Raw genomic sequence first — 9483 nt, 5'->3', positions numbered from 1 at the left:
TATTCTTGAAGGCTTTGATTAACTAGTTTTTTTGTTTGTGAGTGTGGTTAATGTGTGAAATTCTAAGTGCCCGTATGACAAGAGTGTTAAGAAAACCAATAAGGTTTCATATTGTTAAATATGATAAACATAGGGTTGACCAAGGTTGATCATGGTCAATTATTTAAACATTGAATATAAAAGTTGACTTTGTTTGACTATGTTTGACTATATATATATATATATATATATATATATATATATATATATATATATATATATATATATATATATATATATATATATATATTGTATCCGAGAGGAATCCAACAGTCTGCCTAACATGTAACTACTATTAAATCTCTCGGGGTCTATGTCATGTCCTCCTCTATGTACATCGGGTCACAACTGGGGATGATTTGAACCTTGGATCTCTTAGTTTTCTCATATTTCACAATACTTCGATCACCAATTCAATTGCCCCCCTCAGACATGTTTGACTATTAATATTACTCAACAAAAATAACAGGTGATTATATTTGATCGAAATTGAGAGTGTTGACTATCAAACATAGTGAACCACGTGTAAACCAATGTGTTTTAAACCATATCAATATTAATATTATTAAAAACTTTAAACAATGAGTATTGGTGGATTTTAACCATGGGTTAACATGGTTTCACTAGGTTCACCATGGGTGAACATGCTTTCAATAATTTGACCATGGTTGATAATAGTTTTCTATGAGAATCATGGGTGTCTATATTGATAATGAATGGCTATGGTTGACCATGTTCTACCATGGTGACCTGTGTTGACCATGTTAGATCATATTAACCATTCTTGGCCATGTTGAGTCTGGCTTTAACATGGTTTTCAAATGTTGACTACGATGATTGTAGTTGACCAAACATGACCATGATTAACCTTGGTTGACCTAGGTTTCCCATGATTGAACATGACTAACCATGCTTGACAATGATCAACCATGGTAACTAGAGTCAACTATGGTTGGAAATGGCTGACTATACTGACCATAATTAAGAATGGTCAATCATAGTTAATCATAGTCATCCATGGTGATGATATTTAATGATGGCTCACCATGGTTAGACTATGGTCGACTATATGTGAGCATTATTAAACATTGTTGACTATGGTTAACCATGGCTCGTTATGGGTGGATATGTTTTGACTATTGTTGACCAGGGTTAAACTTGGTTATCCATGTTCACCCTATTTAATCATCGCTCACTATGTTTTGACTATGCATGACTATGTTTAAAAATTGCTTGACTATAGCTGCAGATGGTTGATTACAGTTGTCCATGGTTAATCGTGGTCATCCATTATACACCTACATGGTTAACCATGGGTATCCACTATGGTTCAATATACATCATTATGACTCACTATAGGTTAGCTACAAATAGACCATGACCTTGACGTTACTTGTAAGTATGGTTCACCATGGTTGTCATGTTCACTATTGTTGACTATGATGCCCATGTTAACTATAATTGATCATGTCAACAATAGTCAACCATAATTGATACGTGTTAACGTATAAATTAATAGTTAAGTCATTATAAATATGTAAATTAGTATATTATTAATGTGTTATTAATATTATATTAAAATGTTATTAATATGTTAATAATATCTATATATATATATATATATATATATATATATATATATATATTATTATATTAATATTAAAATGTTATATTATATATTAATTTTTATTTTAATTGATTAAAATATTAAATATAACATTTGCCTAATAATTAAAACATAATAGATTTAATTACTATATATTAAATCATAAAACCATTAATAATATATAAAATGATTATATATTAAAAAAGTCTTATATTAATCATTATATATTAAATTACAATTTATTATATTAAATCAACATATATTAAACCAAAAATTAATGTATCCAAAAAGGAAATACAATATTTATCCACTAATAGATTTAACTTAATGGTAAACCACCGTATATTAAAGCACAATATATTTAACCATTATATTAAACCAATGCACATTAAACCACATTAAACGGCCGTAATTATATTAAACCGTTATACATTAAATCACAAAATATTGTATAAAACCATTATATACTAGAACAAAGTTCAATATTAAGTTAATGTATTTTAAATTACAAATTATTATATTAAATTAATGTATATTAAACCACAAATTATTGTATTAAACCAATGTATATTAAACCACCAATTATTGTATTAAACCATTGTATAGGACAGTGCTAAAAACTATACAGCATTATATTAAAACAATTTGGCATCTCAATCCCACAAGGAGAAATCTGGTTACTAAAAAGGCAATCCAGAAACTCGGCCATCCAACACAATAGATTTAACCACTGATAACTATAACATAATCTTTGACCACCTACAGATTTAACATAATCTTGGAGCATTCGAAATATCTAAGGTCTAACCAATCCAACACAATAGATTTAATCGCTAATAGATTTAACATAATCTCGAAGCATTCAAAATATCTAGAGTTTAACCATTCAACAAAATAGATTTAACCAATGTTCTGTTGTGGGAAGTTTGAGAGCATTGAAACTATACTATCTTGTTGATATGGCTGTCTAACACGACCATCTATATCACCGCTGTATCACAGCCATCTGTATACCTGCTGCGTTATTCTGTTTAGTGACTCATGAAGGAGACAAAGTCCTAAATAGCTTGTTGAAATCGGTGTAAGGTCACAACAGATAAATTGCTTGATATCACAGAAAGATCCATTCCAGTATTTTTCGGCATATTCCACAATCAATAGTTGATTTCAAAACCCTACCAGTTCTAATTGTGTAATTATTAACTTCATCATCTGCTGTACCCAGAGTATTGTGTTGTCCCTTTTGAGTCATTTTCGAATCCTATAACAATAGAATTAGGGTATTTTATGAATTTGTAGAAGAGATAGACATGGTAAGCCATCAAGAAAAAGAAGTCCTGTAGGAAGAACCGCCAAGTCTAGATTTATATATTGCGTTTCTGAAAACATCTTGCTTGAGCCACCTAATATCTTTTTAACAAATTAATTTTGTCCAAGCAGGGATCGAAAGTCCTCAGCCTTGTGGTTTACCGAGATTCTCAACTAGAGGCCCTGTAACAAAACTACCACATATATAACAATTCACCACACCGTCGTAGCTGACCCTCTTACAAGCGAAGAAGTCGTCACACGAATCGCGTGAACAAAGAAACCCTCGATGTCTCGACAACATAATAAATTAAATGCGCAGATTTCAGAGACAGGAGATTAGCCAAAATAGAATGGCAGGAAAGATCTACTATGAGAGGAAGTCACTACACTTTTACGCGACTGAGACCAACATTGGAAAATAAAAATGATAAGGATAATAATCGATCAAAACCTGTGAGCAGTTTTGGCTTACTAGCAAACCCACATTTTGGAACATAACCAGAGCACATATTCCTGTAGGTTGTCCATAAGCTGAATGAAAACGAACCTATGAATCGAAACCAATATTCAAATGGAACTATCCTCCTGGACGGCATGCTCGAAACGCGGAAATTGAATATTGAAACGAAACGATTCTGATAGGTTGTCCATAACATAACTTGAATGGCTATGAATTGAAACGAATATTGAAATGGAACTATCCTAATAGACATAACGGGCAACGAGGAAATTGAATATGGAAATGAAACGATTCCAATAGGAGTAGTCTATAATGAGACCTTTTAGAAGATTGAAAAGAAACTATTCCAATAAGAGTAGTTTTTAGTTAGTTTTTTTTTTTAAGATTTGGTCATCCAAAAAAAATACGCTATTCCCGCCATCCACCTTCATCCGTCACCTTGCGAGAAGGTTACTCGTCTCCTTTCCCTCAGCTCACACACCAGCTAGAGCATTAATTTCACCAACCCACGACACCAACTCAGCTAATGCATCAACCTCACCAACCCACGGCACCAACTCGGCTAATGCATCAACCGTCCCAACTCCATTTGAATTTTCTTGTGCTGGCCTCTCACAAGCATAGTCCGCCTTTGGTGTGTGTAAGAGATGGAATTCCCTCGTTCAATTCAAGAGATTTCAAACAGACTTATCTAAGGTTTCGAGTGACATGCCATGGTTCATTGTATGCATTATTCTGATAAAGAATGAGAAAAAAAGTGGAGGAGAGATTTCTTTTAAACAGATTACATTGTAAACATCAACAATAAATGACTAAAGTAGAACTCTACATCTATGGACTAGAACTGAAGTAAAATTGAATTGTATATGACTCATAGGAGAAAACAAAATCAAATAAGATGACACCTAACTTATTAATATTTCAACATCCCATGCAAATCTTAACTATTAGATTTAGAGATACTTATAATGCTTAATTGTTCTATTTGAAATTCAGATACGCTCTTGCTTAGTGGCTTTGTGAAAAGATATGCTAGGTGACCTTTGGAACCACAAAAAGAAAGTACTATGTCCCTATCATTGACAAGCTCATGGATGAAATGAAAAAGGGTGTCAATGTGCTTGCTCTTTTTGTGGAAAACATGATTTTTTGATAAAGAAATTGTTGCACTCTTATCACATTAGATTGGAGTTGGTTCCTTCTTAATACTTGAAATAACTTTGAGTAATCTACTCAACCACACAGCTTGACAACTTGCTGAATTTGTTGCTACACATTCTGCGTGTGTAGAAGATATTGAAATGATTGATTGTTTCTTGGATGCCCATGAAATGAGATTGGTTCCAAGATGGAAAAACATACCCTTAAGTGCTTTTGAGATCATCTAAACTCAATGTATAATCGTTGTCTTTGTAACGTGAAAGTGAAAACTTTTGAGAATGTGTATAGAACAAACCATAATCTATTGTACTTGCAATCTACCTTAAGATCATTTTTGCAACCTTCGAGTGAGTGATCTTAGGTGACTCCATAAACGTGGAGACAAAACTTGGCGCAAACATAATGTTAGGTCTAATTGTAGTTAGATACAACAAACAACCAGCTAAACTTTTATACATTGTGGAATCAACTTGTGGTGCTACATCTTCTTTGCTCATTTTTGCATCTTGGGAAATTGGTGTATTTGCAAATTTGCAATTGGTCATTCTGAACTTTTGAATGATATCAATGGCATACTTTTGTTTACTAACAAAAATGCCATTAGAAGACTGGTGAATTTCAATGCGTAAGAATTATTTCATGACTCCTAGATCTGTCATATCAAACTTTGTTTGCATTTTTTCTTTGAAATCTTCTAACATCATTTTTCCTGTATAAATAAGACCATCTACATAAAGGCATAAAATGAGAATTTTACCTTCATGCATTTTGGTATAAAAAGTTGGCTCATGATTGCTTTTGCAAAAACTACTTTTGATGATATAGGTGTCAATGCCACTGTACCAAGCTCTAGGAGCTTGTTTCAAACCATAGAAATCTTTCCTCAATTTATATACCTTATGCTCCTGTCCTTAAACATCAAAGCCATGAAGTTGCTCTATATAAACTTCTTCCTACAATATACCATTTAGAAAGGCAGATTTTACATCAAGTTGATAGATTTTCTATTTGTGTTGAGCTATTTTTAACAAAATGGTTCTCACAATATCTAACCTTGCTATTGGAGCAAAGGTTTCACCATAATCGACACCAAAACGTTGTGAGAATCCTTTGGCAACTATCCTTGCCATATGTTTCTCAATCTCTCATTTTTCATTCATCTTGGTCTTATATACTCATTTTACACCAATTATCATTTTCTCATTTGCGAGATCAGCTAATTCCGAAGTGTGATTCTTCTCTATGGCAAGATTTTCTTTGTTCATTGCATCTACCCAATGCTTTTATTTAATTGTTTCTTCAAAATGAGTTGGTTGAGATGAAACAAATGCAAACATATTTTGTTGGTCAAACTCATGCTCCTTCTCATATATTTCTTTGATGCTTCTTGTTTTCTGATTGTCTTCTGAAGATGTTGAATCACTTATAGATTCACTACTTGAAGATGTACCATTTTCATAATGGTATGGCTCTTCTTCAACCTAGAATATTGGTGGTTGTGGTGGATAAAAAGACTGATTTGAAGCTTCATCAACTTGATCAGACCAAGATTTATTTTCAAAAAATTTTACATCTCTGCTTAAAGAAACTTCTTGGTAACTGGATTATAAAGTCTGTAGGCCTTTGACTTCTCACTATAGCCTACGAAAATACATTTTTCACTCCTATCATCAAGTTTCTTTCTTAGCTTCTGAGGAACATATGAAAATGCTACTGATCCAAAAATTCTAAAGTGAAATACATTTACCTTTTTACCATCCCATGCTTCTTGGGGCACTTTCTGGAAACTGGTTGTTGGAGATTTGTTGAGGACATACACTGTTGTCGAAACTACTTCAGCCTAGTAGTTATTTGACAACTTCTTCTCACGAAGCATACATCTGACCATATTCATGATTGACTCATTTTCCCTTTCTGCTATTCCATTCTATTTTGGAATATATCTTGTTGTATTCTGGATTATGATTCCTTACTGTTGACAAAAAAACTTGAATTCATTGGAGCTTTACTCTCCTCCTCTATCAAATTTGAGTACTTTCAATGGGTTTCCACTCAGTTTTCTACTTCTGCTTTGAATTCTTTTAACCTTGAAAATGTATTTGATTTATTTTTGAGAAAATACACCCATGTCTTCCTCCTATAACCATAAATAAATGTCAGAAAATAGAGACTGTTGCAAATGGACTGTGTTTGCATTCGACCACATAAATATGTATGAACAAGCTCTAAAGGCTCTTTTGCTCTAGGGGAAGATGTAGGAAAGCTATCTCTTTTATGCTTGGACATAACACAAATTTCACAATTACAGTATTTTTCAATCATAGTAGGGAGACCAATGACAATTGACTTTTTCTGAAGTTGACTTAGATTCTTGAATGGGATATGGCCATATCTAGAATGCCATAGCTGAGATTCATCTATTCTTGACACATTGTGGACTAAAGACTATGAGAGATTTTGACTTCTAAGAGTCAAAGGAAACATCATATTCTTGGTTTTTTCAACCTTTGCTACGAGTCATCTATTGGGAGGTTTGTCATAAATATAACATATGTTCCCTTGAAATATTATATCATCACTGTTAGGCCCCTATACTACTAGTGTAACCCCTTATTGTCATTAGTACAACCCCCTTATTATATTGTTGTACCCATGTAGTCCCCATATTGTTACTATTGTGCCCCATATAAGCCCACTATTGTTATTATTGTGCGTGTCAGGCCAGGCTAACTCTAGAATGAATGAGCAGAAGAAAAGGCTGATTGCATTATTCATTAGATAACTATCATTTATATACATAAATATGATGGATCAGTTCATCTTCTTGATGACTGTCCAGTTCACCCATCCGTTGAGGATTAGGTGTCAACATTCCCCCCCTTAATCTGAAGGGATGTTGGTGAGTCCAAGCATCGTTCTGAATCTTTCAAGCTTTTCCCTTCGAAGCACTTTGATGAAGATGTCTGCAATTTGCTCGTTTGTGGAACAATGATGGATATGGATTGTTCTGGCCTCATCATGATGTCGAATCAGATGATATTTAGTATTGATGTGCTTAGTACGATCATGGAACTTTGGGTTCTTGGCCAACTTTATTGCAGAGGTGTTATCAATCATGAGTGGAGTTGATTGTATTTTTTTTACCTGCAAATCTTCAAGAATTTTCTTGAGCCACACAATTTCTTTCGTTGCTTCAACTGCTGCCACATATTCTGCTTCTGTTGTGGAATCTGCTGGTACTGGTTGTTTGCGTGATCTCCAGGAGACAGCTCCTGATCTAAGACTCATACCATATCCTGAAGTAGATACCCAAGTTTCTTTGTCTCCATCGAAGTCTGAATCAAAGTATCCAATCAAGTTGAAGTCATCCACCTGTGTATACTTGATTCCAAGGTCTTGAGTTCCCTTCAAGTACCTTAGAACTCTTTTTGCAGCAAACCAATGTCCCTCACAAGGCTTTTGCATAAACCTGGAGAGGATTCCAACAGCAAATGAAATGTCTGGTCTGGTAGTAGTGAGGTAGATAAGACTTCCTACAAGCTGTCTATACTTTGTTGCATCCTCAAATTCCTTTCCTTCAAAAGTTTTGTTCCATTGGAGTAGAAAGAGGATTGGACTCTGTCATGCGAAATCTATTTAACAAATCTCCAATGTATTTCTTTTGAGAAAGAAATATGGACTTTGGATGTTGGGTTACTTCAATGCCAAGATAGTAATGAACATAGCCCAAATCATTCATTTCAAAAAAATTTCCTAATTCTTTCTTTATGGATGCAATATAGCTTTCATTGTTCCCTGTCATTAAAAGATCATCTACATATACCATAAGATATACAACTGTTTTGCCAACTTTCTTGACAAATAAAGTTGCATCATCAAGATCAAAATGATTGAAGTTGAGTTTCAGAAGATGCTCAGTTAGTTTTTCATACCAGGCTCGTGGTGCTTGTTTGAGGCCATACAAGGACTTCACAAGTTTGCATACTTTATGTTCATGTCCTTTCACAGCAAATCCTTCAGGCTGGGACATAAAAACATTCTCTTTTAGATCTCCATTCAAGAATGTAGTTTTTACATCCATTTGATGGACTTTCCAACCATTCTGAGCAGCTAGTGCAAAGAGTGTCCGGATGGTGGCCCATTTTGCTGTGGGGGCAAAAGTTTTCTCATAATCGACCCCTTCCTTCTGTGCAAAACCTTTTGCCACAAGCCTAGCTTTGTGCTTGTCAAGTGAGCCATTAGCTTTGTACTTGTTCTTGTAGACCCACTTGCAGCCAATTAGTTTGGTTCCAAATGGAGGGTCAACCAGCTTCCAAGTGCCATTCTTTATGAGGGCATCATACTCCTTCTACATCGCTTCTTTCCATTCATCATGAGAAGCAGCTTCTTTGAAGGAAGTTGGTTCAAAATCTGTAGACAAGTTCAATTCACAATCATAAGTAACATCCATATCAACAGGTGAATTAGAGTTATCTACATCACCTCCATCTTGTCGGTTTGTATTTCTGGTTCCTGTTTTTCCAATTTCATCAGGATGAACACTTTCAAGTGTCTTTGTCAGCCACTTTTGGGGACCTTTCTGAGATGGTCCAGGCTGCTCTGTTGATTGAGTTGGGACTGAATCAAGATTAGTCTCCCAATTCTATCAATTGCATCACTTAAAACATCATCCGTTGTTGGAGTGTCATGCAGGGGAGATTGTTCTTCAGAAGAAGATTCCACATGTTGATCTAGTATACGAATCCCCCCTTCAAGATGTGGAATCTGATTATCAAACTCTTGAAATGATTTCGGTTCTGTGAATCTATCCAAGCGATCAAGTTGCCGCTCAACAACACTATCAGATTTGGATGATTCAAGAAAAATGACATCTGTAGATACAACAAACTTTTTATTTACTTCATCA

The 9483-nt window shown here is 34.3% G+C and overlaps 1 pseudogene; it reads left to right on the top strand.

The window, feature by feature from the left end:
* The first annotated feature begins 4015 nt into the window (after positions 1-4015).
* The window catches only part of LOC149141248 (F-box/kelch-repeat protein At3g61590-like), a 36593-nt pseudogene continuing 31125 nt past the window's right edge, over positions 4016-9483 (top strand).

This window comes from Pinus tabuliformis, chromosome X (genome assembly GCF_031772625.1).
Source record: "Pinus tabuliformis cultivar Carrire ecotype Pingquan chromosome X, CPIR1, whole genome shotgun sequence".
In the NCBI taxonomy this organism is placed as follows: domain Eukaryota; kingdom Viridiplantae; phylum Streptophyta; class Pinopsida; order Pinales; family Pinaceae; genus Pinus; species Pinus tabuliformis.
Note: the sequence above shows the minus strand (reverse complement) of the source record. Positions and strands in the feature narration are given on the sequence as shown.